The sequence below is a fragment of the Rhinoderma darwinii genome, unplaced genomic scaffold (genome assembly GCF_050947455.1).
Source record: "Rhinoderma darwinii isolate aRhiDar2 unplaced genomic scaffold, aRhiDar2.hap1 Scaffold_536, whole genome shotgun sequence".
Classification (NCBI taxonomy): Eukaryota; Metazoa; Chordata; class Amphibia; order Anura; family Rhinodermatidae; genus Rhinoderma; species Rhinoderma darwinii.
In genome coordinates this window covers 285,180-310,984 of record NW_027464085.1, presented here as the reverse complement: position 1 = coordinate 310,984, position 25,805 = coordinate 285,180, and the positions used below count along the sequence as shown (strand labels likewise).

General features: G+C 47.8%; 40 non-coding genes across 40 annotated transcripts; all 40 read right to left on the bottom strand.

Moving 5' to 3' along the window:
• Positions 1-287: 287 nt before the first annotated feature.
• On the bottom strand, positions 288-451 carry LOC142722885 (U1 spliceosomal RNA). The gene has a single exon (XR_012875171.1). It is a non-coding gene; the product is annotated as a U1 spliceosomal RNA (small nuclear RNA).
• A 474-nt stretch (positions 452-925) lies between these two features.
• LOC142722896 (U1 spliceosomal RNA) lies at positions 926-1,090 on the bottom strand. The gene has a single exon (XR_012875182.1). It is a non-coding gene; the product is annotated as a U1 spliceosomal RNA (small nuclear RNA).
• A 465-nt stretch (positions 1,091-1,555) lies between these two features.
• On the bottom strand, positions 1,556-1,719 carry LOC142722888 (U1 spliceosomal RNA). Its single transcript, XR_012875173.1, has one exon. It is a non-coding gene; the product is annotated as a U1 spliceosomal RNA (small nuclear RNA).
• Positions 1,720-2,313: 594 nt separating this feature from the next.
• On the bottom strand, positions 2,314-2,478 carry LOC142722385 (U1 spliceosomal RNA). Its single transcript, XR_012874686.1, has one exon. It is a non-coding gene; the product is annotated as a U1 spliceosomal RNA (small nuclear RNA).
• A 467-nt stretch (positions 2,479-2,945) lies between these two features.
• On the bottom strand, positions 2,946-3,108 carry LOC142722898 (U1 spliceosomal RNA). Its single transcript, XR_012875183.1, has one exon. It is a non-coding gene; the product is annotated as a U1 spliceosomal RNA (small nuclear RNA).
• A 474-nt stretch (positions 3,109-3,582) lies between these two features.
• LOC142722895 (U1 spliceosomal RNA) lies at positions 3,583-3,745 on the bottom strand. The gene has a single exon (XR_012875181.1). It is a non-coding gene; the product is annotated as a U1 spliceosomal RNA (small nuclear RNA).
• A 467-nt stretch (positions 3,746-4,212) lies between these two features.
• LOC142722811 (U1 spliceosomal RNA) lies at positions 4,213-4,376 on the bottom strand. The gene has a single exon (XR_012875097.1). It is a non-coding gene; the product is annotated as a U1 spliceosomal RNA (small nuclear RNA).
• A 592-nt stretch (positions 4,377-4,968) lies between these two features.
• Positions 4,969-5,132, bottom strand: LOC142722784 (U1 spliceosomal RNA). Its single transcript, XR_012875071.1, has one exon. It is a non-coding gene; the product is annotated as a U1 spliceosomal RNA (small nuclear RNA).
• Positions 5,133-5,607: 475 nt separating this feature from the next.
• On the bottom strand, positions 5,608-5,771 carry LOC142722766 (U1 spliceosomal RNA). The gene has a single exon (XR_012875052.1). It is a non-coding gene; the product is annotated as a U1 spliceosomal RNA (small nuclear RNA).
• A 467-nt stretch (positions 5,772-6,238) lies between these two features.
• Positions 6,239-6,402, bottom strand: LOC142722884 (U1 spliceosomal RNA). Its single transcript, XR_012875170.1, has one exon. It is a non-coding gene; the product is annotated as a U1 spliceosomal RNA (small nuclear RNA).
• Positions 6,403-6,877: 475 nt separating this feature from the next.
• On the bottom strand, positions 6,878-7,041 carry LOC142722764 (U1 spliceosomal RNA). The gene has a single exon (XR_012875051.1). It is a non-coding gene; the product is annotated as a U1 spliceosomal RNA (small nuclear RNA).
• Positions 7,042-7,516: 475 nt separating this feature from the next.
• On the bottom strand, positions 7,517-7,680 carry LOC142722763 (U1 spliceosomal RNA). Its single transcript, XR_012875050.1, has one exon. It is a non-coding gene; the product is annotated as a U1 spliceosomal RNA (small nuclear RNA).
• A 475-nt stretch (positions 7,681-8,155) lies between these two features.
• LOC142722762 (U1 spliceosomal RNA) lies at positions 8,156-8,319 on the bottom strand. Its single transcript, XR_012875049.1, has one exon. It is a non-coding gene; the product is annotated as a U1 spliceosomal RNA (small nuclear RNA).
• Positions 8,320-8,786: 467 nt separating this feature from the next.
• Positions 8,787-8,950, bottom strand: LOC142722883 (U1 spliceosomal RNA). The gene has a single exon (XR_012875169.1). It is a non-coding gene; the product is annotated as a U1 spliceosomal RNA (small nuclear RNA).
• Positions 8,951-9,425: 475 nt separating this feature from the next.
• On the bottom strand, positions 9,426-9,589 carry LOC142722761 (U1 spliceosomal RNA). Its single transcript, XR_012875048.1, has one exon. It is a non-coding gene; the product is annotated as a U1 spliceosomal RNA (small nuclear RNA).
• Positions 9,590-10,064: 475 nt separating this feature from the next.
• On the bottom strand, positions 10,065-10,228 carry LOC142722759 (U1 spliceosomal RNA). The gene has a single exon (XR_012875045.1). It is a non-coding gene; the product is annotated as a U1 spliceosomal RNA (small nuclear RNA).
• A 475-nt stretch (positions 10,229-10,703) lies between these two features.
• Positions 10,704-10,867, bottom strand: LOC142722758 (U1 spliceosomal RNA). The gene has a single exon (XR_012875044.1). It is a non-coding gene; the product is annotated as a U1 spliceosomal RNA (small nuclear RNA).
• Positions 10,868-11,334: 467 nt separating this feature from the next.
• Positions 11,335-11,498, bottom strand: LOC142722881 (U1 spliceosomal RNA). Its single transcript, XR_012875167.1, has one exon. It is a non-coding gene; the product is annotated as a U1 spliceosomal RNA (small nuclear RNA).
• Positions 11,499-11,973: 475 nt separating this feature from the next.
• LOC142722757 (U1 spliceosomal RNA) lies at positions 11,974-12,137 on the bottom strand. The gene has a single exon (XR_012875043.1). It is a non-coding gene; the product is annotated as a U1 spliceosomal RNA (small nuclear RNA).
• A 467-nt stretch (positions 12,138-12,604) lies between these two features.
• LOC142722880 (U1 spliceosomal RNA) lies at positions 12,605-12,768 on the bottom strand. Its single transcript, XR_012875165.1, has one exon. It is a non-coding gene; the product is annotated as a U1 spliceosomal RNA (small nuclear RNA).
• A 475-nt stretch (positions 12,769-13,243) lies between these two features.
• On the bottom strand, positions 13,244-13,407 carry LOC142722756 (U1 spliceosomal RNA). The gene has a single exon (XR_012875042.1). It is a non-coding gene; the product is annotated as a U1 spliceosomal RNA (small nuclear RNA).
• A 475-nt stretch (positions 13,408-13,882) lies between these two features.
• LOC142722755 (U1 spliceosomal RNA) lies at positions 13,883-14,046 on the bottom strand. Its single transcript, XR_012875041.1, has one exon. It is a non-coding gene; the product is annotated as a U1 spliceosomal RNA (small nuclear RNA).
• A 475-nt stretch (positions 14,047-14,521) lies between these two features.
• Positions 14,522-14,685, bottom strand: LOC142722752 (U1 spliceosomal RNA). The gene has a single exon (XR_012875039.1). It is a non-coding gene; the product is annotated as a U1 spliceosomal RNA (small nuclear RNA).
• A 467-nt stretch (positions 14,686-15,152) lies between these two features.
• On the bottom strand, positions 15,153-15,316 carry LOC142722879 (U1 spliceosomal RNA). The gene has a single exon (XR_012875164.1). It is a non-coding gene; the product is annotated as a U1 spliceosomal RNA (small nuclear RNA).
• A 475-nt stretch (positions 15,317-15,791) lies between these two features.
• Positions 15,792-15,955, bottom strand: LOC142722751 (U1 spliceosomal RNA). The gene has a single exon (XR_012875038.1). It is a non-coding gene; the product is annotated as a U1 spliceosomal RNA (small nuclear RNA).
• Positions 15,956-16,430: 475 nt separating this feature from the next.
• LOC142722750 (U1 spliceosomal RNA) lies at positions 16,431-16,594 on the bottom strand. Its single transcript, XR_012875037.1, has one exon. It is a non-coding gene; the product is annotated as a U1 spliceosomal RNA (small nuclear RNA).
• Positions 16,595-17,069: 475 nt separating this feature from the next.
• On the bottom strand, positions 17,070-17,233 carry LOC142722749 (U1 spliceosomal RNA). Its single transcript, XR_012875036.1, has one exon. It is a non-coding gene; the product is annotated as a U1 spliceosomal RNA (small nuclear RNA).
• A 467-nt stretch (positions 17,234-17,700) lies between these two features.
• On the bottom strand, positions 17,701-17,864 carry LOC142722878 (U1 spliceosomal RNA). The gene has a single exon (XR_012875163.1). It is a non-coding gene; the product is annotated as a U1 spliceosomal RNA (small nuclear RNA).
• Positions 17,865-18,339: 475 nt separating this feature from the next.
• Positions 18,340-18,503, bottom strand: LOC142722748 (U1 spliceosomal RNA). The gene has a single exon (XR_012875034.1). It is a non-coding gene; the product is annotated as a U1 spliceosomal RNA (small nuclear RNA).
• A 467-nt stretch (positions 18,504-18,970) lies between these two features.
• Positions 18,971-19,134, bottom strand: LOC142722877 (U1 spliceosomal RNA). Its single transcript, XR_012875162.1, has one exon. It is a non-coding gene; the product is annotated as a U1 spliceosomal RNA (small nuclear RNA).
• Positions 19,135-19,609: 475 nt separating this feature from the next.
• Positions 19,610-19,773, bottom strand: LOC142722746 (U1 spliceosomal RNA). Its single transcript, XR_012875032.1, has one exon. It is a non-coding gene; the product is annotated as a U1 spliceosomal RNA (small nuclear RNA).
• Positions 19,774-20,248: 475 nt separating this feature from the next.
• Positions 20,249-20,412, bottom strand: LOC142722745 (U1 spliceosomal RNA). Its single transcript, XR_012875031.1, has one exon. It is a non-coding gene; the product is annotated as a U1 spliceosomal RNA (small nuclear RNA).
• A 475-nt stretch (positions 20,413-20,887) lies between these two features.
• LOC142722744 (U1 spliceosomal RNA) lies at positions 20,888-21,051 on the bottom strand. The gene has a single exon (XR_012875030.1). It is a non-coding gene; the product is annotated as a U1 spliceosomal RNA (small nuclear RNA).
• A 475-nt stretch (positions 21,052-21,526) lies between these two features.
• LOC142722741 (U1 spliceosomal RNA) lies at positions 21,527-21,690 on the bottom strand. Its single transcript, XR_012875029.1, has one exon. It is a non-coding gene; the product is annotated as a U1 spliceosomal RNA (small nuclear RNA).
• Positions 21,691-22,283: 593 nt separating this feature from the next.
• Positions 22,284-22,447, bottom strand: LOC142722772 (U1 spliceosomal RNA). Its single transcript, XR_012875059.1, has one exon. It is a non-coding gene; the product is annotated as a U1 spliceosomal RNA (small nuclear RNA).
• Positions 22,448-22,922: 475 nt separating this feature from the next.
• On the bottom strand, positions 22,923-23,086 carry LOC142722740 (U1 spliceosomal RNA). Its single transcript, XR_012875028.1, has one exon. It is a non-coding gene; the product is annotated as a U1 spliceosomal RNA (small nuclear RNA).
• A 475-nt stretch (positions 23,087-23,561) lies between these two features.
• On the bottom strand, positions 23,562-23,725 carry LOC142722753 (U1 spliceosomal RNA). Its single transcript, XR_012875040.1, has one exon. It is a non-coding gene; the product is annotated as a U1 spliceosomal RNA (small nuclear RNA).
• A 475-nt stretch (positions 23,726-24,200) lies between these two features.
• On the bottom strand, positions 24,201-24,364 carry LOC142722739 (U1 spliceosomal RNA). Its single transcript, XR_012875027.1, has one exon. It is a non-coding gene; the product is annotated as a U1 spliceosomal RNA (small nuclear RNA).
• Positions 24,365-24,839: 475 nt separating this feature from the next.
• Positions 24,840-25,003, bottom strand: LOC142722738 (U1 spliceosomal RNA). The gene has a single exon (XR_012875026.1). It is a non-coding gene; the product is annotated as a U1 spliceosomal RNA (small nuclear RNA).
• A 467-nt stretch (positions 25,004-25,470) lies between these two features.
• On the bottom strand, positions 25,471-25,634 carry LOC142722874 (U1 spliceosomal RNA). Its single transcript, XR_012875160.1, has one exon. It is a non-coding gene; the product is annotated as a U1 spliceosomal RNA (small nuclear RNA).
• Positions 25,635-25,805: the final 171 nt, after the last annotated feature.

Below are 25,805 nucleotides of genomic sequence, written 5' to 3'. Positions count from 1 at the left end.
CAACCAGCCCAATCAATCAATATCTTTGACACAGGCTCAAAGTAGCACAACATAGTACAGCAAAGGCACAGGTCCTACACTTTACGTTACACTCTGCACTAACATTGAGATAAAGCATCACATAGGAAAGCCACAAAACCAAAGGCAGCTGATAAGGGAGAGAGGAGTATCCAATCCTCTTGGCCACCCAGAGGTCAATTGATGGCTGGCTCGCTCGATCTAGCAAGTATCTCTGACTAGTAATAGTCAGCATTGAATAATAAGCACTGTTTTTCACCAGAGTAAATCAGGGGAAAGCGCAAACGCAGTCCCCCACTACCACAAATTATGCAGTCGAGTTTCCCGCATTTGGGGAAATCGCAGGGGTCAGCACACCCGAAGTGCAATGGCTGAGCCTCACCCTGGGAGAACCACCTTAATGATCATGGTATCTCCCCTGCCAGGTAAGTATGAGTTGCATAGCGCCTGCCAGACAGGCTCCCCTCACAAGAGGCCCTACTAAGTCGCTGAGGATTTTTCCTGGTTTTTGGTCCGAAGCAGGCCAAAGATCACCTGTCTGCATCCACCTTTTTGGATTGAAAGCAGCTTTGTTAACAATCAGTGGTCAAATCACAAGCATACAGTATACCGTCAACCAGCCCAATCAATCAATATCTTTGACACAGGCTCAAAGTAGCACAACATAGTACAGCAAAGGCACAGGTCCTACACTTTACGTTACACTCTGCACTAACATTGAGATAAAGCATCACATAGGAAAGCCACAAAACCAAAGGCAGCTGATAAGGGAGAGAGGAGTATCCAATCCTCTTGGCCACCCAGAGTCAATTGATGGCTGGCTCGCTCGATCGATCGATCTAGCAAGTATCTCTGACTAGTAATAGTCAGCATTGAATAATAAGCACTGTTTTTCACCAGAGTAAATCAGGGGAAAGCGCGAACGCAGTCCCCCACTACCACAAAATTATGCAGTCGAGTTTCCCGCATTTGGGGAAATCGCAGGGGTCAGCACACCCGAAGTGCAATGGATGAGCCTCACCCTGGGAGAACCACCTTAGTGATCATGGTATCTCCCCTGCCAGGTAAGTATGAGTTGCATAGCGCCTGCCAGACAGGCTCCCTCACAAGAGGCCCTACTAAGTCGCTGAGGATTTTTCCTGGTTTTTGGTCCGAAGCAGGCCAAAGATCACCTGTCTGCATCCACCTTTTTGGATTGAAAGCAGCTTTGTTAACAATCAGTGGTCAAATCACAAGCATACAGTATACCGTCAACCAGCCCAATCAATCAATATCTTTGACACAGGCTCAAAGTAGCACAACATAGTACAGCAAAGGCACAGGTCCTACACTTTACGTTACACTCTGCACTAACATTGAGATAAAGCATCACATAGGAAAGCCACAAAACCAAAGGCAGCTGATAAGGGAGAGAGGAGTATCCAATCCTCTTGGCCACCCAGAGGTCAATTGATGGCTGGCTCGCTCGATCTAGCAAGTATCTCTGACTAGTAATAGTCAGCATTGAATAATAAGCACTGTTTTTCACCAGAGTAAATCAGGGAAAGCGCAAACGCAGTCCCCCACTACCACAAATTATGCAGTCGAGTTTCCCGCATTTGGGGAAATCGCAGGGGTCAGCACACCCGAAGTGCAATGGATGAGCCTCACCCTGGGAGAACCACCTTAGTGATCATGGTATCTCCCCTGCCAGGTAAGTATGAGTTGCATAGCGCCTGCCAGACAGGCTCCCCTCACAAGAGGCCCTACTAAGTCGCTGAGGATTTTTCCTGGTTTTTGGTCCGAAGCAGGCCAAAGATCACCTGTCTGGGATCCAACTGCGCCAAAAAACGGATGCACCTCATTGTACGGAGCCAGGGGTGTGCAGGCACCCCAAATTCCATAAGACACAGGCTCAAGTCTAAGCACTTCCAAGATGCACAGCAACCAGGGTATTAGCATATGGGGCGGCGGCTTCTGGTCAGAGCATTGCCGTGCCGATGAAGCAGTCCCCACATTTGCATGCCGTCACCTGTGAGACAGAGAGGAAGGATAGGTTAGGTTAGGGAAAGGCTCGCCATGCCCTGACTTCTCGAAGCCCAGCAGAAAAAGAAACTTCACTGATCACACTGTTGTTCATCCACGAGGGGGAGACAAAGGCTGCGTATACAGCTAAATATAAAGAGATAATGTACCACATTTTGGATTGAAAAACAGCTTTGTTGACAATCGGTGGTTAAATCACAAGCATACAAGTACCTCTGACTAGTAACAGTCAGCATTGAATAATAAGCACTGTTTTTCACCAGAGTAAATCAGGGGAAAGCGCGAACGCAGTCCCCCCACTACCACAAATTATGCAGTCGAGTTTCCCGCATTTGGGGAAATCGCAGGGGTCAGCACACCCGAAGTGCAATGGATGAGCCTCACCCTGGGAGAACCACCTTAATGATCATGGTATCTCCCCTGCCAGGTAAGTATGAGTTGCATAGCGCCTGCCAGACAGGCTCCCCTCACAAGAGGCCCTACTAAGTCGCTGAGGATTTTTCCTGGTTTTTGGTCCGAAGCAGGCCAAAGATCACCTGTCTGCATCCACCTTTTTGGATTGAAAGCAGCTTTGTTAACAATCAGTGGTCAAATCACAAGCATACAGTATACCGTCAACCAGCCCAATCAATCAATATCTTTGACACAGGCTCAAAGTAGCACAACATAGTACAGCAAAGGCACAGGTCCTACACTTTACGTTACACTCTGCACTAACATTGAGATAAAGCATCACATAGGAAAGCCACAAAACCAAAGGCAGCTGATAAGGGAGAGAGGAGTATCCAATCCTCTTGGCCACCCAGAGGTCAATTGATGGCTGGCTCGCTCGATCTAGCAAGTATCTCTGACTAGTAATAGTCAGCATTGAATAATAAGCACTGTTTTTCACCAGAGTAAATCAGGGGAAGCGCAAACGCAGTCCCCCACTACCACAAATTATGCAGTCGAGTTTCCCGCATTTGGGGAAATCGCAGGGGTCAGCACACCCGAAGTGCAATGGCTGAGCCTCACCCTGGGAGAACCACCTTAATGATCATGGTATCTCCCCTGCCAGGTAAGTATGAGTTGCATAGCGCCTGCCAGACAGGCTCCCCTCACAAGAGGCCCTACTAAGTCGCTGAGGATTTTTCCTGGTTTTTGGTCCGAAGCAGGCCAAAGATCACCTGTCTGCATCCACCTTTTTGGATTGAAAGCAGCTTTGTTAACAATCAGTGGTCAAATCACAAGCATACAGTATACCGTCAACCAGCCCAATCAATCAATATCTTTGACACAGGCTCAAAGTAGCACAACATAGTACAGCAAAGGCACAGGTCCTACACTTTACGTTACACTCTGCACTAACATTGAGATAAAGCATCACATAGGAAAGCCACAAAACCAAAGGCAGCTGATAAGGGAGAGAGGAGTATCCAATCCTCTTGGCCACCCAGAGGTCAATTGATGGCTGGCTCGCTCGATCGATCGATCTAGCAAGTATCTCTGACTAGTAATAGTCAGCATTGAATAATAAGCACTGTTTTTCACCAGAGTAAATCAGGGAAAGCGCGAACGCAGTCCCCACTACCACAAATTATGCAGTCGAGTTTCCCGCATTTGGGGAAATCGCAGGGGTCAGCACACCCGAAGTGCAATGGATGAGCCTCACCCTGGGAGAACCACCTTAGTGATCATGGTATCTCCCCTGCCAGGTAAGTATGAGTTGCATAGCGCCTGCCAGACAGGCTCCCCTCACAAGAGGCCCTACTAAGTCGCTGAGGATTTTTCCTGGTTTTTGGTCCGAAGCAGGCCAAAGATCACCTGTCTGCATCCACCTTTTTGGATTGAAAGCAGCTTTGTTAACAATCAGTGGTCAAATCACAAGCATACAGTATACCGTCAACCAGCCCAATCAATCAATATCTTTGACACAGGCTCAAAGTAGCACAACATAGTACAGCAAAGGCACAGGTCCTACACTTTACGTTACACTCTGCACTAACATTGAGATAAAGCATCACATAGGAAAGCCACAAAACCAAAGGCAGCTGATAAGGGAGAGAGGAGTATCCAATCCTCTTGGCCACCCAGAGGTCAATTGATGGCTGGCTCGCTCGATCTAGCAAGTATCTCTGACTAGTAATAGTCAGCATTGAATAATAAGCACTGTTTTTCACCAGAGTAAATCAGGGGAAAGCGCAAACGCAGTCCCCCACTACCACAAATTATGCAGTCGAGTTTCCCGCATTTGGGGAAATCGCAGGGGTCAGCACACCCGAAGTGCAATGGATGAGCCTCACCCTGGGAGAACCACCTTAGTGATCATGGTATCTCCCCTGCCAGGTAAGTATGAGTTGCATAGCGCCTGCCAGACAGGCTCCCCTCACAAGAGGCCCTACTAAGTCGCTGAGGATTTTCCTGGTTTTTGGTCCGAAGCAGGCCAAAGATCACCTGTCTGGATCCAACTGCGCCAAAAAACGGATGCACCTCATTGTACGGAGCCAGGGGTGTGCAGGCACCCCAAATTCCATAAGACACAGGCTCAAGTCTAAGCACTTCCAAGATGCACAGCAACCAGGGTATTAGCATATGGGGCGGCGGCTTCTGGTCAGAGCATTGCCGTGCCGATGAAGCAGTCCCCACATTTGCATGCCGTCACCTGTGAGACAGAGAGGAAGGATAGGTTAGGTTAGGGAAAGGCTCGCCATGCCCTGACTTCTCGAAGCCCAGCAGAAAAAGAAACTTCACTGATCACACTGTTGTTCATCCACGAGGGGGAGACAAAGGCTGCGTATACAGCTAAATATAAAGAGATAATGTACCACATTTTGGATTGAAAAACAGCTTTGTTGACAATCGGTGGTTAAATCACAAGCATACAAGTACCTCTGACTAGTAACAGTCAGCATTGAATAATAAGCACTGTTTTTCACCAGAGTAAATCAGGGGAAAGCGCGAACGCAGTCCCCCACTACCACAAATTATGCAGTCGAGTTTCCCGCATTTGGGGAAATCGCAGGGGTCAGCACACCCGAAGTGCAATGGATGAGCCTCACCCTGGGAGAACCACCTTAATGATCATGGTATCTCCCCTGCCAGGTAAGTATGAGTTGCATAGCGCCTGCCAGACAGGCTCCCCTCACAAGAGGCCCTACTAAGTCGCTGAGGATTTTTCCTGGTTTTTGGTCCGAAGCAGGCCAAAGATCACCTGTCTGCATCCACCTTTTTGGATTGAAAGCAGCTTTGTTAACAATCAGTGGTCAAATCACAAGCATACAGTATACCGTCAACCAGCCCAATCAATCAATATCTTTGACACAGGCTCAAAGTAGCACAACATAGTACAGCAAAGGCACAGGTCCTACACTTTACGTTACACTCTGCACTAACATTGAGATAAAGCATCACATAGGAAAGCCACAAAACCAAAGGCAGCTGATAAGGGAGAGAGGAGTATCCAATCCTCTTGGCCACCCAGAGGTCAATTGATGGCTGGCTCGCTCGATCGATCGATCTAGCAAGTATCTCTGACTAGTAATAGTCAGCATTGAATAATAAGCACTGTTTTTCACCAGAGTAAATCAGGGGAAAGCGCGAACGCAGTCCCCCACTACCACAAATTATGCAGTCGAGTTTCCCGCATTTGGGGAAATCGCAGGGGTCAGCACACCCGAAGTGCAATGGATGAGCCTCACCCTGGGAGAACCACCTTAGTGATCATGGTATCTCCCCTGCCAGGTAAGTATGAGTTGCATAGCGCCTGCCAGACAGGCTCCCCTCACAAGAGGCCCTACTAAGTCGCTGAGGATTTTTCCTGGTTTTTGGTCCGAAGCAGGCCAAAGATCACCTGTCTGCATCCACCTTTTTGGATTGAAAGCAGCTTTGTTAACAATCAGTGGTCAAATCACAAGCATACAGTATACCGTCAACCAGCCCAATCAATCAATATCTTTGACACAGGCTCAAAGTAGCACAACATAGTACAGCAAAGGCACAGGTCCTACACTTTACGTTACACTCTGCACTAACATTGAGATAAAGCATCACATAGGAAAGCCACAAAACCAAAGGCAGCTGATAAGGGAGAGAGGAGTATCCAATCCTCTTGGCCACCCAGAGGTCAATTGATGGCTGGCTCGCTCGATCTAGCAAGTATCTCTGACTAGTAATAGTCAGCATTGAATAATAAGCACTGTTTTTCACCAGAGTAAATCAGGGGAAAGCGCAAACGCAGTCCCCCACTACCACAAATTATGCAGTCGAGTTTCCCGCATTTGGGGAAATCGCAGGGGTCAGCACACCCGAAGTGCAATGGCTGAGCCTCACCCTGGGAGAACCACCTTAATGATCATGGTATCTCCCCTGCCAGGTAAGTATGAGTTGCATAGCGCCTGCCAGACAGGCTCCCCTCACAAGAGGCCCTACTAAGTCGCTGAGGATTTTTCCTGGTTTTTGGTCCGAAGCAGGCCAAAGATCACCTGTCTGCATCCACCTTTTTGGATTGAAAGCAGCTTTGTTAACAATCAGTGGTCAAATCACAAGCATACAGTATACCGTCAACCAGCCCAATCAATCAATATCTTTGACACAGGCTCAAAGTAGCACAACATAGTACAGCAAAGGCACAGGTCCTACACTTTACGTTACACTCTGCACTAACATTGAGATAAAGCATCACATAGGAAAGCCACAAAACCAAAGGCAGCTGATAAGGGAGAGAGGAGTATCCAATCCTCTTGGCCACCCAGAGGTCAATTGATGGCTGGCTCGCTCGATCGATCGATCTAGCAAGTATCTCTGACTAGTAATAGTCAGCATTGAATAATAAGCACTGTTTTTCACCAGAGTAAATCAGGGGAAAGCGCGAACGCAGTCCCCCACTACCACAAATTATGCAGTCGAGTTTCCCGCATTTGGGGAAATCGCAGGGGTCAGCACACCCGAAGTGCAATGGATGAGCCTCACCCTGGGAGAACCACCTTAGTGATCATGGTATCTCCCCTGCCAGGTAAGTATGAGTTGCATAGCGCCTGCCAGACAGGCTCCCCTCACAAGAGGCCCTACTAAGTCGCTGAGGATTTTTCCTGGTTTTTGGTCCGAAGCAGGCCAAAGATCACCTGTCTGCATCCACCTTTTTGGATTGAAAGCAGCTTTGTTAACAATCAGTGGTCAAATCACAAGCATACAGTATACCGTCAACCAGCCCAATCAATCAATATCTTTGACACAGGCTCAAAGTAGCACAACATAGTACAGCAAAGGCACAGGTCCTACACTTTACGTTACACTCTGCACTAACATTGAGATAAAGCATCACATAGGAAAGCCACAAAACCAAAGGCAGCTGATAAGGGAGAGAGGAGTATCCAATCCTCTTGGCCACCCAGAGGTCAATTGATGGCTGGCTCGCTCGATCGATCGATCTAGCAAGTATCTCTGACTAGTAATAGTCAGCATTGAATAATAAGCACTGTTTTTCACCAGAGTAAATCAGGGGAAAGCGCGAACGCAGTCCCCCACTACCACAAATTATGCAGTCGAGTTTCCCGCATTTGGGGAAATCGCAGGGGTCAGCACACCCGAAGTGCAATGGATGAGCCTCACCCTGGGAGAACCACCTTAGTGATCATGGTATCTCCCCTGCCAGGTAAGTATGAGTTGCATAGCGCCTGCCAGACAGGCTCCCCTCACAAGAGGCCCTACTAAGTCGCTGAGGATTTTTCCTGGTTTTTGGTCCGAAGCAGGCCAAAGATCACCTGTCTGCATCCACCTTTTTGGATTGAAAGCAGCTTTGTTAACAATCAGTGGTCAAATCACAAGCATACAGTATACCGTCAACCAGCCCAATCAATCAATATCTTTGACACAGGCTCAAAGTAGCACAACATAGTACAGCAAAGGCACAGGTCCTACACTTTACGTTACACTCTGCACTAACATTGAGATAAAGCATCACATAGGAAAGCCACAAAACCAAAGGCAGCTGATAAGGGAGAGAGGAGTATCCAATCCTCTTGGCCACCCAGAGGTCAATTGATGGCTGGCTCGCTCGATCGATCGATCTAGCAAGTATCTCTGACTAGTAATAGTCAGCATTGAATAATAAGCACTGTTTTTCACCAGAGTAAATCAGGGGAAAGCGCGAACGCAGTCCCCCACTACCACAAATTATGCAGTCGAGTTTCCCGCATTTGGGGAAATCGCAGGGGTCAGCACACCCGAAGTGCAATGGATGAGCCTCACCCTGGGAGAACCACCTTAGTGATCATGGTATCTCCCCTGCCAGGTAAGTATGAGTTGCATAGCGCCTGCCAGACAGGCTCCCCTCACAAGAGGCCCTACTAAGTCGCTGAGGATTTTTCCTGGTTTTTGGTCCGAAGCAGGCCAAAGATCACCTGTCTGCATCCACCTTTTTGGATTGAAAGCAGCTTTGTTAACAATCAGTGGTCAAATCACAAGCATACAGTATACCGTCAACCAGCCCAATCAATCAATATCTTTGACACAGGCTCAAAGTAGCACAACATAGTACAGCAAAGGCACAGGTCCTACACTTTACGTTACACTCTGCACTAACATTGAGATAAAGCATCACATAGGAAAGCCACAAAACCAAAGGCAGCTGATAAGGGAGAGAGGAGTATCCAATCCTCTTGGCCACCCAGAGGTCAATTGATGGCTGGCTCGCTCGATCTAGCAAGTATCTCTGACTAGTAATAGTCAGCATTGAATAATAAGCACTGTTTTTCACCAGAGTAAATCAGGGGAAAGCGCAAACGCAGTCCCCCACTACCACAAATTATGCAGTCGAGTTTCCCGCATTTGGGGAAATCGCAGGGGTCAGCACACCCGAAGTGCAATGGCTGAGCCTCACCCTGGGAGAACCACCTTAATGATCATGGTATCTCCCCTGCCAGGTAAGTATGAGTTGCATAGCGCCTGCCAGACAGGCTCCCCTCACAAGAGGCCCTACTAAGTCGCTGAGGATTTTTCCTGGTTTTTGGTCCGAAGCAGGCCAAAGATCACCTGTCTGCATCCACCTTTTTGGATTGAAAGCAGCTTTGTTAACAATCAGTGGTCAAATCACAAGCATACAGTATACCGTCAACCAGCCCAATCAATCAATATCTTTGACACAGGCTCAAAGTAGCACAACATAGTACAGCAAAGGCACAGGTCCTACACTTTACGTTACACTCTGCACTAACATTGAGATAAAGCATCACATAGGAAAGCCACAAAACCAAAGGCAGCTGATAAGGGAGAGAGGAGTATCCAATCCTCTTGGCCACCCAGAGGTCAATTGATGGCTGGCTCGCTCGATCGATCGATCTAGCAAGTATCTCTGACTAGTAATAGTCAGCATTGAATAATAAGCACTGTTTTTCACCAGAGTAAATCAGGGGAAAGCGCGAACGCAGTCCCCCACTACCACAAATTATGCAGTCGAGTTTCCCGCATTTGGGGAAATCGCAGGGGTCAGCACACCCGAAGTGCAATGGATGAGCCTCACCCTGGGAGAACCACCTTAGTGATCATGGTATCTCCCCTGCCAGGTAAGTATGAGTTGCATAGCGCCTGCCAGACAGGCTCCCCTCACAAGAGGCCCTACTAAGTCGCTGAGGATTTTTCCTGGTTTTTGGTCCGAAGCAGGCCAAAGATCACCTGTCTGCATCCACCTTTTTGGATTGAAAGCAGCTTTGTTAACAATCAGTGGTCAAATCACAAGCATACAGTATACCGTCAACCAGCCCAATCAATCAATATCTTTGACACAGGCTCAAAGTAGCACAACATAGTACAGCAAAGGCACAGGTCCTACACTTTACGTTACACTCTGCACTAACATTGAGATAAAGCATCACATAGGAAAGCCACAAAACCAAAGGCAGCTGATAAGGGAGAGAGGAGTATCCAATCCTCTTGGCCACCCAGAGGTCAATTGATGGCTGGCTCGCTCGATCGATCGATCTAGCAAGTATCTCTGACTAGTAATAGTCAGCATTGATTAATAAGCACTGTTTTTCACCAGAGTAAATCAGGGGAAAGCGCGAACGCAGTCCCCCACTACCACAAATTATGCAGTCGAGTTTCCCGCATTTGGGGAAATCGCAGGGGTCAGCACACCCGAAGTGCAATGGATGAGCCTCACCCTGGGAGAACCACCTTAGTGATCATGGTATCTCCCCTGCCAGGTAAGTATGAGTTGCATAGCGCCTGCCAGACAGGCTCCCCTCACAAGAGGCCCTACTAAGTCGCTGAGGATTTTTCCTGGTTTTTGGTCCGAAGCAGGCCAAAGATCACCTGTCTGCATCCACCTTTTTGGATTGAAAGCAGCTTTGTTAACAATCAGTGGTCAAATCACAAGCATACAGTATACCGTCAACCAGCCCAATCAATCAATATCTTTGACACAGGCTCAAAGTAGCACAACATAGTACAGCAAAGGCACAGGTCCTACACTTTACGTTACACTCTGCACTAACATTGAGATAAAGCATCACATAGGAAAGCCACAAAACCAAAGGCAGCTGATAAGGGAGAGAGGAGTATCCAATCCTCTTGGCCACCCAGAGGTCAATTGATGGCTGGCTCGCTCGATCGATCGATCTAGCAAGTATCTCTGACTAGTAATAGTCAGCATTGAATAATAAGCACTGTTTTTCACCAGAGTAAATCAGGGGAAAGCGCGAACGCAGTCCCCCACTACCACAAATTATGCAGTCGAGTTTCCCGCATTTGGGGAAATCGCAGGGGTCAGCACACCCGAAGTGCAATGGATGAGCCTCACCCTGGGAGAACCACCTTAGTGATCATGGTATCTCCCCTGCCAGGTAAGTATGAGTTGCATAGCGCCTGCCAGACAGGCTCCCCTCACAAGAGGCCCTACTAAGTCGCTGAGGATTTTTCCTGGTTTTTGGTCCGAAGCAGGCCAAAGATCACCTGTCTGCATCCACCTTTTTGGATTGAAAGCAGCTTTGTTAACAATCAGTGGTCAAATCACAAGCATACAGTATACCGTCAACCAGCCCAATCAATCAATATCTTTGACACAGGCTCAAAGTAGCACAACATAGTACAGCAAAGGCACAGGTCCTACACTTTACGTTACACTCTGCACTAACATTGAGATAAAGCATCACATAGGAAAGCCACAAAACCAAAGGCAGCTGATAAGGGAGAGAGGAGTATCCAATCCTCTTGGCCACCCAGAGGTCAATTGATGGCTGGCTCGCTCGATCTAGCAAGTATCTCTGACTAGTAATAGTCAGCATTGAATAATAAGCACTGTTTTTCACCAGAGTAAATCAGGGGAAAGCGCAAACGCAGTCCCCCACTACCACAAATTATGCAGTCGAGTTTCCCGCATTTGGGGAAATCGCAGGGGTCAGCACACCCGAAGTGCAATGGCTGAGCCTCACCCTGGGAGAACCACCTTAATGATCATGGTATCTCCCCTGCCAGGTAAGTATGAGTTGCATAGCGCCTGCCAGACAGGCTCCCCTCACAAGAGGCCCTACTAAGTCGCTGAGGATTTTTCCTGGTTTTTGGTCCGAAGCAGGCCAAAGATCACCTGTCTGCATCCACCTTTTTGGATTGAAAGCAGCTTTGTTAACAATCAGTGGTCAAATCACAAGCATACAGTATACCGTCAACCAGCCCAATCAATCAATATCTTTGACACAGGCTCAAAGTAGCACAACATAGTACAGCAAAGGCACAGGTCCTACACTTTACGTTACACTCTGCACTAACATTGAGATAAAGCATCACATAGGAAAGCCACAAAACCAAAGGCAGCTGATAAGGGAGAGAGGAGTATCCAATCCTCTTGGCCACCCAGAGGTCAATTGATGGCTGGCTCGCTCGATCGATCGATCTAGCAAGTATCTCTGACTAGTAATAGTCAGCATTGAATAATAAGCACTGTTTTTCACCAGAGTAAATCAGGGGAAAGCGCGAACGCAGTCCCCCACTACCACAAATTATGCAGTCGAGTTTCCCGCATTTGGGGAAATCGCAGGGGTCAGCACACCCGAAGTGCAATGGATGAGCCTCACCCTGGGAGAACCACCTTAGTGATCATGGTATCTCCCCTGCCAGGTAAGTATGAGTTGCATAGCGCCTGCCAGACAGGCTCCCCTCACAAGAGGCCCTACTAAGTCGCTGAGGATTTTTCCTGGTTTTTGGTCCGAAGCAGGCCAAAGATCACCTGTCTGCATCCACCTTTTTGGATTGAAAGCAGCTTTGTTAACAATCAGTGGTCAAATCACAAGCATACAGTATACCGTCAACCAGCCCAATCAATCAATATCTTTGACACAGGCTCAAAGTAGCACAACATAGTACAGCAAAGGCACAGGTCCTACACTTTACGTTACACTCTGCACTAACATTGAGATAAAGCATCACATAGGAAAGCCACAAAACCAAAGGCAGCTGATAAGGGAGAGAGGAGTATCCAATCCTCTTGGCCACCCAGAGGTCAATTGATGGCTGGCTCGCTCGATCTAGCAAGTATCTCTGACTAGTAATAGTCAGCATTGAATAATAAGCACTGTTTTTCACCAGAGTAAATCAGGGGAAAGCGCAAACGCAGTCCCCCACTACCACAAATTATGCAGTCGAGTTTCCCGCATTTGGGGAAATCGCAGGGGTCAGCACACCCGAAGTGCAATGGCTGAGCCTCACCCTGGGAGAACCACCTTAATGATCATGGTATCTCCCCTGCCAGGTAAGTATGAGTTGCATAGCGCCTGCCAGACAGGCTCCCCTCACAAGAGGCCCTACTAAGTCGCTGAGGATTTTTCCTGGTTTTTGGTCCGAAGCAGGCCAAAGATCACCTGTCTGCATCCACCTTTTTGGATTGAAAGCAGCTTTGTTAACAATCAGTGGTCAAATCACAAGCATACAGTATACCGTCAACCAGCCCAATCAATCAATATCTTTGACACAGGCTCAAAGTAGCACAACATAGTACAGCAAAGGCACAGGTCCTACACTTTACGTTACACTCTGCACTAACATTGAGATAAAGCATCACATAGGAAAGCCACAAAACCAAAGGCAGCTGATAAGGGAGAGAGGAGTATCCAATCCTCTTGGCCACCCAGAGGTCAATTGATGGCTGGCTCGCTCGATCGATCGATCTAGCAAGTATCTCTGACTAGTAATAGTCAGCATTGAATAATAAGCACTGTTTTTCACCAGAGTAAATCAGGGGAAAGCGCGAACGCAGTCCCCCACTACCACAAATTATGCAGTCGAGTTTCCCGCATTTGGGGAAATCGCAGGGGTCAGCACACCCGAAGTGCAATGGATGAGCCTCACCCTGGGAGAACCACCTTAGTGATCATGGTATCTCCCCTGCCAGGTAAGTATGAGTTGCATAGCGCCTGCCAGACAGGCTCCCCTCACAAGAGGCCCTACTAAGTCGCTGAGGATTTTTCCTGGTTTTTGGTCCGAAGCAGGCCAAAGATCACCTGTCTGCATCCACCTTTTTGGATTGAAAGCAGCTTTGTTAACAATCAGTGGTCAAATCACAAGCATACAGTATACCGTCAACCAGCCCAATCAATCAATATCTTTGACACAGGCTCAAAGTAGCACAACATAGTACAGCAAAGGCACAGGTCCTACACTTTACGTTACACTCTGCACTAACATTGAGATAAAGCATCACATAGGAAAGCCACAAAACCAAAGGCAGCTGATAAGGGAGAGAGGAGTATCCAATCCTCTTGGCCACCCAGAGGTCAATTGATGGCTGGCTCGCTCGATCGATCGATCTAGCAAGTATCTCTGACTAGTAATAGTCAGCATTGATTAATAAGCACTGTTTTTCACCAGAGTAAATCAGGGGAAAGCGCGAACGCAGTCCCCCACTACCACAAATTATGCAGTCGAGTTTCCCGCATTTGGGGAAATCGCAGGGGTCAGCACACCCGAAGTGCAATGGATGAGCCTCACCCTGGGAGAACCACCTTAGTGATCATGGTATCTCCCCTGCCAGGTAAGTATGAGTTGCATAGCGCCTGCCAGACAGGCTCCCCTCACAAGAGGCCCTACTAAGTCGCTGAGGATTTTTCCTGGTTTTTGGTCCGAAGCAGGCCAAAGATCACCTGTCTGCATCCACCTTTTTGGATTGAAAGCAGCTTTGTTAACAATCAGTGGTCAAATCACAAGCATACAGTATACCGTCAACCAGCCCAATCAATCAATATCTTTGACACAGGCTCAAAGTAGCACAACATAGTACAGCAAAGGCACAGGTCCTACACTTTACGTTACACTCTGCACTAACATTGAGATAAAGCATCACATAGGAAAGCCACAAAACCAAAGGCAGCTGATAAGGGAGAGAGGAGTATCCAATCCTCTTGGCCACCCAGAGGTCAATTGATGGCTGGCTCGCTCGATCGATCGATCTAGCAAGTATCTCTGACTAGTAATAGTCAGCATTGAATAATAAGCACTGTTTTTCACCAGAGTAAATCAGGGGAAAGCGCGAACGCAGTCCCCCACTACCACAAATTATGCAGTCGAGTTTCCCGCATTTGGGGAAATCGCAGGGGTCAGCACACCCGAAGTGCAATGGATGAGCCTCACCCTGGGAGAACCACCTTAGTGATCATGGTATCTCCCCTGCCAGGTAAGTATGAGTTGCATAGCGCCTGCCAGACAGGCTCCCCTCACAAGAGGCCCTACTAAGTCGCTGAGGATTTTTCCTGGTTTTTGGTCCGAAGCAGGCCAAAGATCACCTGTCTGCATCCACCTTTTTGGATTGAAAGCAGCTTTGTTAACAATCAGTGGTCAAATCACAAGCATACAGTATACCGTCAACCAGCCCAATCAATCAATATCTTTGACACAGGCTCAAAGTAGCACAACATAGTACAGCAAAGGCACAGGTCCTACACTTTACGTTACACTCTGCACTAACATTGAGATAAAGCATCACATAGGAAAGCCACAAAACCAAAGGCAGCTGATAAGGGAGAGAGGAGTATCCAATCCTCTTGGCCACCCAGAGGTCAATTGATGGCTGGCTCGCTCGATCTAGCAAGTATCTCTGACTAGTAATAGTCAGCATTGAATAATAAGCACTGTTTTTCACCAGAGTAAATCAGGGGAAAGCGCAAACGCAGTCCCCCACTACCACAAATTATGCAGTCGAGTTTCCCGCATTTGGGGAAATCGCAGGGGTCAGCACACCCGAAGTGCAATGGCTGAGCCTCACCCTGGGAGAACCACCTTAATGATCATGGTATCTCCCCTGCCAGGTAAGTATGAGTTGCATAGCGCCTGCCAGACAGGCTCCCCTCACAAGAGGCCCTACTAAGTCGCTGAGGATTTTTCCTGGTTTTTGGTCCGAAGCAGGCCAAAGATCACCTGTCTGCATCCACCTTTTTGGATTGAAAGCAGCTTTGTTAACAATCAGTGGTCAAATCACAAGCATACAGTATACCGTCAACCAGCCCAATCAATCAATATCTTTGACACAGGCTCAAAGTAGCACAACATAGTACAGCAAAGGCACAGGTCCTACACTTTACGTTACACTCTGCACTAACATTGAGATAAAGCATCACATAGGAAAGCCACAAAACCAAAGGCAGCTGATAAGGGAGAGAGGAGTATCCAATCCTCTTGGCCACCCAGAGGTCAATTGATGGCTGGCTCGCTCGATCGATCGATCTAGCAAGTATCTCTGACTAGTAATAGTCAGCATTGAATAATAAGCACTGTTTTTCACCAGAGTAAATCAGGGGAAAGCGCGAACGCAGTCCCCCACTACCACAAATTATGCAGTCGAGTTTCCCGCATTTGGGGAAATCGCAGGGGTCAGCACACCCGAAGTGCAATGGATGAGCCTCACCCTGGGAGAACCACCTTAGTGATCATGGTATCTCCCCTGCCAGGTAAGTATGAGTTGCATAGCGCCTGCCAGACAGGCTCCCCTCACAAGAGGCCCTACTAAGTCGCTGAGGATTTTTCCTGGTTTTTGGTCCGAAGCAGGCCAAAGATCACCTGTCTGCATCCACCTTTTTGGATTGAAAGCAGCTTTGTTAACAATCAGTGGTCAAATCACAAGCATACAGTATACCGTCAACCAGCCCAATCAATCAATATCTTTGACACAGGCTCAAAGTAGCACAACATAGTACAGCAAAGGCACAGGTCCTACACTTTACGTTACACTCTGCACTAACATTGAGATAAAGCATCACATAGGAAAGCCACAAAACCAAAGGCAGCTGATAAGGGAGAGAGGAGTATCCAATCCTCTTGGCCACCCAGAGGTCAATTGATGGCTGGCTCGCTCGATCGATCGATCTAGCAAGTATCTCTGACTAGTAATAGTCAGCATTGATTAATAAGCACTGTTTTTCACCAGAGTAAATCAGGGGAAAGCGCGAACGCAGTCCCCCACTACCACAAATTATGCAGTCGAGTTTCCCGCATTTGGGGAAATCGCAGGGGTCAGCACACCCGAAGTGCAATGGATGAGCCTCACCCTGGGAGAACCACCTTAGTGATCATGGTATCTCCCCTGCCAGGTAAGTATGAGTTGCATAGCGCCTGCCAGACAGGCTCCCCTCACAAGAGGCCCTACTAAGTCGCTGAGGATTTTTCCTGGTTTTTGGTCCGAAGCAGGCCAAAGATCACCTGTCTGCATCCACCTTTTTGGATTGAAAGCAGCTTTGTTAACAATCAGTGGTCAAATCACAAGCATACAGTATACCGTCAACCAGCCCAATCAATCAATATCTTTGACACAGGCTCAAAGTAGCACAACATAGTACAGCAAAGGCACAGGTCCTACACTTTACGTTACACTCTGCACTAACATTGAGATAAAGCATCACATAGGAAAGCCACAAAACCAAAGGCAGCTGATAAGGGAGAGAGGAGTATCCAATCCTCTTGGCCACCCAGAGGTCAATTGATGGCTGGCTCGCTCGATCGATCGATCTAGCAAGTATCTCTGACTAGTAATAGTCAGCATTGAATAATAAGCACTGTTTTTCACCAGAGTAAATCAGGGGAAAGCGCGAACGCAGTCCCCCACTACCACAAATTATGCAGTCGAGTTTCCCGCATTTGGGGAAATCGCAGGGGTCAGCACACCCGAAGTGCAATGGATGAGCCTCACCCTGGGAGAACCACCTTAGTGATCATGGTATCTCCCCTGCCAGGTAAGTATGAGTTGCATAGCGCCTGCCAGACAGGCTCCCCTCACAAGAGGCCCTACTAAGTCGCTGAGGATTTTTCCTGGTTTTTGGTCCGAAGCAGGCCAAAGATCACCTGTCTGCATCCACCTTTTTGGATTGAAAGCAGCTTTGTTAACAATCAGTGGTCAAATCACAAGCATACAGTATACCGTCAACCAGCCCAATCAATCAATATCTTTGACACAGGCTCAAAGTAGCACAACATAGTACAGCAAAGGCACAGGTCCTACACTTTACGTTACACTCTGCACTAACATTGAGATAAAGCATCACATAGGAAAGCCACAAAACCAAAGGTAGCTGATAAGGGAGAGAGGAGTATCCAATCCTCTTGGCCACCCAGAGGTCAATTGATGGCTGGCTCGCTCGATCTAGCAAGTATCTCTGACTAGTAATAGTCAGCATTGAATAATAAGCACTGTTTTTCACCAGAGTAAATCAGGGGAAAGCGCAAACGCAGTCCCCCACTACCACAAATTATGCAGTCGAGTTTCCCGCATTTGGGGAAATCGCAGGGGTCAGCACACCCGAAGTGCAATGGCTGAGCCTCACCCTGGGAGAACCACCTTAATGATCATGGTATCTCCCCTGCCAGGTAAGTATGAGTTGCATAGCGCCTGCCAGACAGGCTCCCCTCACAAGAGGCCCTACTAAGTCGCTGAGGATTTTTCCTGGTTTTTGGTCCGAAGCAGGCCAAAGATCACCTGTCTGCATCCACCTTTTTGGATTGAAAGCAGCTTTGTTAACAATCAGTGGTCAAATCACAAGCATACAGTATACCGTCAACCAGCCCAATCAATCAATATCTTTGACACAGGCTCAAAGTAGCACAACATAGTACAGCAAAGGCACAGGTCCTACACTTTACGTTACACTCTGCACTAACATTGAGATAAAGCATCACATAGGAAAGCCACAAAACCAAAGGCAGCTGATAAGGGAGAGAGGAGTATCCAATCCTCTTGGCCACCCAGAGGTCAATTGATGGCTGGCTCGCTCGATCGATCGATCTAGCAAGTATCTCTGACTAGTAATAGTCAGCATTGAATAATAAGCACTGTTTTTCACCAGAGTAAATCAGGGGAAAGCGCGAACGCAGTCCCCCACTACCACAAATTATGCAGTCGAGTTTCCCGCATTTGGGGAAATCGCAGGGGTCAGCACACCCGAAGTGCAATGGATGAGCCTCACCCTGGGAGAACCACCTTAGTGATCATGGTATCTCCCCTGCCAGGTAAGTATGAGTTGCATAGCGCCTGCCAGACAGGCTCCCCTCACAAGAGGCCCTACTAAGTCGCTGAGGATTTTTCCTGGTTTTTGGTCCGAAGCAGGCCAAAGATCACCTGTCTGCATCCACCTTTTTGGATTGAAAGCAGCTTTGTTAACAATCAGTGGTCAAATCACAAGCATACAGTATACCGTCAACCAGCCCAATCAATCAATATCTTTGACACAGGCTCAAAGTAGCACAACATAGTACAGCAAAGGCACAGGTCCTACACTTTACGTTACACTCTGCACTAACATTGAGATAAAGCATCACATAGGAAAGCCACAAAACCAAAGGCAGCTGATAAGGGAGAGAGGAGTATCCAATCCTCTTGGCCACCCAGAGGTCAATTGATGGCTGGCTCGCTCGATCTAGCAAGTATCTCTGACTAGTAATAGTCAGCATTGAATAATAAGCACTGTTTTTCACCAGAGTAAATCAGGGGAAAGCGCAAACGCAGTCCCCCACTACCACAAATTATGCAGTCGAGTTTCCCGCATTTGGGGAAATCGCAGGGGTCAGCACACCCGAAGTGCAATGGCTGAGCCTCACCCTGGGAGAACCACCTTAATGATCATGGTATCTCCCCTGCCAGGTAAGTATGAGTTGCATAGCGCCTGCCAGACAGGCTCCCCTCACAAGAGGCCCTACTAAGTCGCTGAGGATTTTTCCTGGTTTTTGGTCCGAAGCAGGCCAAAGATCACCTGTCTGCATCCACCTTTTTGGATTGAAAGCAGCTTTGTTAACAATCAGTGGTCAAATCACAAGCATACAGTATACCGTCAACCAGCCCAATCAATCAATATCTTTGACACAGGCTCAAAGTAGCACAACATAGTACAGCAAAGGCACAGGTCCTACACTTTACGTTACACTCTGCACTAACATTGAGATAAAGCATCACATAGGAAAGCCACAAAACCAAAGGCAGCTGATAAGGGAGAGAGGAGTATCCAATCCTCTTGGCCACCCAGAGGTCAATTGATGGCTGGCTCGCTCGATCGATCGATCTAGCAAGTATCTCTGACTAGTAATAGTCAGCATTGAATAATAAGCACTGTTTTTCACCAGAGTAAATCAGGGGAAAGCGCGAACGCAGTCCCCCACTACCACAAATTATGCAGTCGAGTTTCCCGCATTTGGGGAAATCGCAGGGGTCAGCACACCCGAAGTGCAATGGATGAGCCTCACCCTGGGAGAACCACCTTAGTGATCATGGTATCTCCCCTGCCAGGTAAGTATGAGTTGCATAGCGCCTGCCAGACAGGCTCCCCTCACAAGAGGCCCTACTAAGTCGCTGAGGATTTTTCCTGGTTTTTGGTCCGAAGCAGGCCAAAGATCACCTGTCTGCATCCACCTTTTTGGATTGAAAGCAGCTTTGTTAACAATCAGTGGTCAAATCACAAGCATACAGTATACCGTCAACCAGCCCAATCAATCAATATCTTTGACACAGGCTCAAAGTAGCACAACATAGTACAGCAAAGGCACAGGTCCTACACTTTACGTTACACTCTGCACTAACATTGAGATAAAGCATCACATAGGAAAGCCACAAAACCAAAGGCAGCTGATAAGGGAGAGAGGAGTATCCAATCCTCTTGGCCACCCAGAGGTCAATTGATGGCTGGCTCGCTCGATCGATCGATCTAGCAAGTATCTCTGACTAGTAATAGTCAGCATTGATTAATAAGCACTGTTTTTCACCAGAGTAAATCAGGGGAAAGCGCGAACGCAGTCCCCCACTACCACAAATTATGCAGTCGAGTTTCCCGCATTTGGGGAAATCGCAGGGGTCAGCACACCCGAAGTGCAATGGATGAGCCTCACCCTGGGAGAACCACCTTAGTGATCATGGTATCTCCCCTGCCAGGTAAGTATGAGTTGCATAGCGCCTGCCAGACAGGCTCCCCTCACAAGAGGCCCTACTAAGTCGCTGAGGATTTTTCCTGGTTTTTGGTCCGAAGCAGGCCAAAGATCACCTGTCTGCATCCACCTTTTTGGATTGAAAGCAGCTTTGTTAACAATCAGTGGTCAAATCACAAGCATACAGTATACCGTCAACCAGCCCAATCAATCAATATCTTTGACACAGGCTCAAAGTAGCACAACATAGTACAGCAAAGGCACAGGTCCTACACTTTACGTTACACTCTGCACTAACATTGAGATAAAGCATCACATAGGAAAGCCACAAAACCAAAGGCAGCTGATAAGGGAGAGAGGAGTATCCAATCCTCTTGGCCACCCAGAGGTCAATTGATGGCTGGCTCGCTCGATCGATCGATCTAGCAAGTATCTCTGACTAGTAATAGTCAGCATTGAATAATAAGCACTGTTTTTCACCAGAGTAAATCAGGGGAAAGCGCGAACGCAGTCCCCCACTACCACAAATTATGCAGTCGAGTTTCCCGCATTTGGGGAAATCGCAGGGGTCAGCACACCCGAAGTGCAATGGATGAGCCTCACCCTGGGAGAACCACCTTAGTGATCATGGTATCTCCCCTGCCAGGTAAGTATGAGTTGCATAGCGCCTGCCAGACAGGCTCCCCTCACAAGAGGCCCTACTAAGTCGCTGAGGATTTTTCCTGGTTTTTGGTCCGAAGCAGGCCAAAGATCACCTGTCTGCATCCACCTTTTTGGATTGAAAGCAGCTTTGTTAACAATCAGTGGTCAAATCACAAGCATACAGTATACCGTCAACCAGCCCAATCAATCAATATCTTTGACACAGGCTCAAAGTAGCACAACATAGTACAGCAAAGGCACAGGTCCTACACTTTACGTTACACTCTGCACTAACATTGAGATAAAGCATCACATAGGAAAGCCACAAAACCAAAGGCAGCTGATAAGGGAGAGAGGAGTATCCAATCCTCTTGGCCACCCAGAGGTCAATTGATGGCTGGCTCGCTCGATCGATCGATCTAGCAAGTATCTCTGACTAGTAATAGTCAGCATTGATTAATAAGCACTGTTTTTCACCAGAGTAAATCAGGGGAAAGCGCGAACGCAGTCCCCCACTACCACAAATTATGCAGTCGAGTTTCCCGCATTTGGGGAAATCGCAGGGGTCAGCACACCCGAAGTGCAATGGATGAGCCTCACCCTGGGAGAACCACCTTAGTGATCATGGTATCTCCCCTGCCAGGTAAGTATGAGTTGCATAGCGCCTGCCAGACAGGCTCCCCTCACAAGAGGCCCTACTAAGTCGCTGAGGATTTTTCCTGGTTTTTGGTCCGAAGCAGGCCAAAGATCACCTGTCTGGATCCAACTGCGCCAAAAAACGGATGCACCTCATTGTACGGAGCCAGGGGTGTGCAGGCACCCCAAATTCCATAAGACACAGGCTCAAGTCTAAGCACTTCCAAGATGCACAGCAACCAGGGTATTAGCATATGGGGCGGCGGCTTCTGGTCAGAGCATTGCCGTGCCGATGAAGCAGTCCCCACATTTGCATGCCGTCACCTGTGAGACAGAGAGGAAGGATAGGTTAGGTTAGGGAAAGGCTCGCCATGCCCTGACTTCTCGAAGCCCAGCAGAAAAAGAAACTTCACTGATCACACTGTTGTTCATCCACGAGGGGGAGACAAAGGCTGCGTATACAGCTAAATATAAAGAGATAATGTACCACATTTTGGATTGAAAAACAGCTTTGTTGACAATCGGTGGTTAAATCACAAGCATACAAGTACCTCTGACTAGTAACAGTCAGCATTGAATAATAAGCACTGTTTTTCACCAGAGTAAATCAGGGGAAAGCGCGAACGCAGTCCCCCACTACCACAAATTATGCAGTCGAGTTTCCCGCATTTGGGGAAATCGCAGGGGTCAGCACACCCGAAGTGCAATGGATGAGCCTCACCCTGGGAGAACCACCTTAATGATCATGGTATCTCCCCTGCCAGGTAAGTATGAGTTGCATAGCGCCTGCCAGACAGGCTCCCCTCACAAGAGGCCCTACTAAGTCGCTGAGGATTTTTCCTGGTTTTTGGTCCGAAGCAGGCCAAAGATCACCTGTCTGCATCCACCTTTTTGGATTGAAAGCAGCTTTGTTAACAATCAGTGGTCAAATCACAAGCATACAGTATACCGTCAACCAGCCCAATCAATCAATATCTTTGACACAGGCTCAAAGTAGCACAACATAGTACAGCAAAGGCACAGGTCCTACACTTTACGTTACACTCTGCACTAACATTGAGATAAAGCATCACATAGGAAAGCCACAAAACCAAAGGCAGCTGATAAGGGAGAGAGGAGTATCCAATCCTCTTGGCCACCCAGAGGTCAATTGATGGCTGGCTCGCTCGATCGATCGATCTAGCAAGTATCTCTGACTAGTAATAGTCAGCATTGATTAATAAGCACTGTTTTTCACCAGAGTAAATCAGGGGAAAGCGCGAACGCAGTCCCCCACTACCACAAATTATGCAGTCGAGTTTCCCGCATTTGGGGAAATCGCAGGGGTCAGCACACCCGAAGTGCAATGGATGAGCCTCACCCTGGGAGAACCACCTTAGTGATCATGGTATCTCCCCTGCCAGGTAAGTATGAGTTGCATAGCGCCTGCCAGACAGGCTCCCCTCACAAGAGGCCCTACTAAGTCGCTGAGGATTTTTCCTGGTTTTTGGTCCGAAGCAGGCCAAAGATCACCTGTCTGCATCCACCTTTTTGGATTGAAAGCAGCTTTGTTAACAATCAGTGGTCAAATCACAAGCATACAGTATACCGTCAACCAGCCCAATCAATCAATATCTTTGACACAGGCTCAAAGTAGCACAACATAGTACAGCAAAGGCACAGGTCCTACACTTTACGTTACACTCTGCACTAACATTGAGATAAAGCATCACATAGGAAAGCCACAAAACCAAAGGCAGCTGATAAGGGAGAGAGGAGTATCCAATCCTCTTGGCCACCCAGAGGTCAATTGATGGCTGGCTCGCTCGATCGATCGATCTAGCAAGTATCTCTGACTAGTAATAGTCAGCATTGATTAATAAGCACTGTTTTTCACCAGAGTAAATCAGGGGAAAGCGCGAACGCAGTCCCCCACTACCACAAATTATGCAGTCGAGTTTCCCACATTTGGGGAAATCGCAGGGGTCAGCACACCCGAAGTGCAATGGATGAGCCTCACCCTGGGAGAACCACCTTAGTGATCATGGTATCTCCCCTGCCAGGTAAGTATGAGTTGCATAGCGCCTGCCAGACAGGCTCCCCTCACAAGAGGCCCTACTAAGTCGCTGAGGATTTTTCCTGGTTTTTGGTCCGAAGCAGGCCAAAGATCACCTGTCTGCATCCACCTTTTTGGATTGAAAGCAGCTTTGTTAACAATCAGTGGTCAAATCACAAGCATACAGTATACCGTCAACCAGCCCAATCAATCAATATCTTTGACACAGGCTCAAAGTAGCACAACATAGTACAGCAAAGGCACAGGTCCTACACTTTACGTTACACTCTGCACTAACATTGAGATAAAGCATCACATAGGAAAGCCACAAAACCAAAGGCAGCTGATAAGGGAGAGAGGAGTATCCAATCCTCTTGGCCACCCAGAGGTCAATTGATGGCTGGCTCGCTCGATCGATCGATCTAGCAAGTATCTCTGACTAGTAATAGTCAGCATTGAATAATAAGCACTGTTTTTCACCAGAGTAAATCAGGGGAAAGCGCGAACGCAGTCCCCCACTACCACAAATTATGCAGTCGAGTTTCCCGCATTTGGGGAAATCGCAGGGGTCAGCACACCCGAAGTGCAATGGATGAGCCTCACCCTGGGAGAACCACCTTAGTGATCATGGTATCTCCCCTGCCAGGTAAGTATGAGTTGCATAGCGCCTGCCAGACAGGCTCCCCTCACAAGAGGCCCTACTAAGTCGCTGAGGATTTTTCCTGGTTTTTGGTCCGAAGCAGGCCAAAGATCACCTGTCTGCATCCACCTTTTTGGATTGAAAGCAGCTTTGTTAACAATCAGTGGTCAAATCACAAGCATACAGTATACCGTCAACCAGCCCAATCAATCAATATCTTTGACACAGGCTCAAAGTAGCACAACATAGTACAGCAAAGGCACAGGTCCTACACTTTACGTTACACTCTGCACTAACATTGAGATAAAGCATCACATAGGAAAGCCACAAAACCAAAGGCAGCTGATAAGGGAGAGAGGAGTATCCAATCCTCTTGGCCACCCAGAGGTCAATTGATGGCTGGCTCGCTCGATCGATCGATCTAGCAAGTATCTCTGACTAGTAATAGTCAGCATTGAATAATAAGCACTGTTTTTCACCAGAGTAAATCAGGGGAAAGCGCGAACGCAGTCCCCCACTACCACAAATTATGCAGTCGAGTTTCCCGCATTTGGGGAAATCGCAGGGGTCAGCACACCCGAAGTGCAATGGATGAGCCTCACCCTGGGAGAACCACCTTAGTGATCATGGTATCTCCCCTGCCAGGTAAGTATGAGTTGCATAGCGCCTGCCAGACAGGCTCCCCTCACAAGAGGCCCTACTAAGTCGCTGAGGATTTTTCCTGGTTTTTGGTCCGAAGCAGGCCAAAGATCACCTGTCTGCATCCACCTTTTTGGATTGAAAGCAGCTTTGTTAACAATCAGTGGTCAAATCACAAGCATACAGTATACCGTCAACCAGCCCAATCAATCAATATCTTTGACACAGGCTCAAAGTAGCACAACATAGTACAGCAAAGGCACAGGTCCTACACTTTACGTTACACTCTGCACTAACATTGAGATAAAGCATCACATAGGAAAGCCACAAAACCAAAGGCAGCTGATAAGGGAGAGAGGAGTATCCAATCCTCTTGGCCACCCAGAGGTCAATTGATGGCTGGCTCGCTCGATCTAGCAAGTATCTCTGACTAGTAATAGTCAGCATTGAATAATAAGCACTGTTTTTCACCAGAGTAAATCAGGGGAAAGCGCAAACGCAGTCCCCCACTACCACAAATTATGCAGTCGAGTTTCCCGCATTTGGGGAAATCGCAGGGGTCAGCACACCCGAAGTGCAATGGCTGAGCCTCACCCTGGGAGAACCACCTTAATGATCATGGTATCTCCCCTGCCAGGTAAGTATGAGTTGCATAGCGCCTGCCAGACAGGCTCCCCTCACAAGAGGCCCTACTAAGTCGCTGAGGATTTTTCCTGGTTTTTGGTCCGAAGCAGGCCAAAGATCACCTGTCTGCATCCACCTTTTTGGATTGAAAGCAGCTTTGTTAACAATCAGTGGTCAAATCACAAGCATACA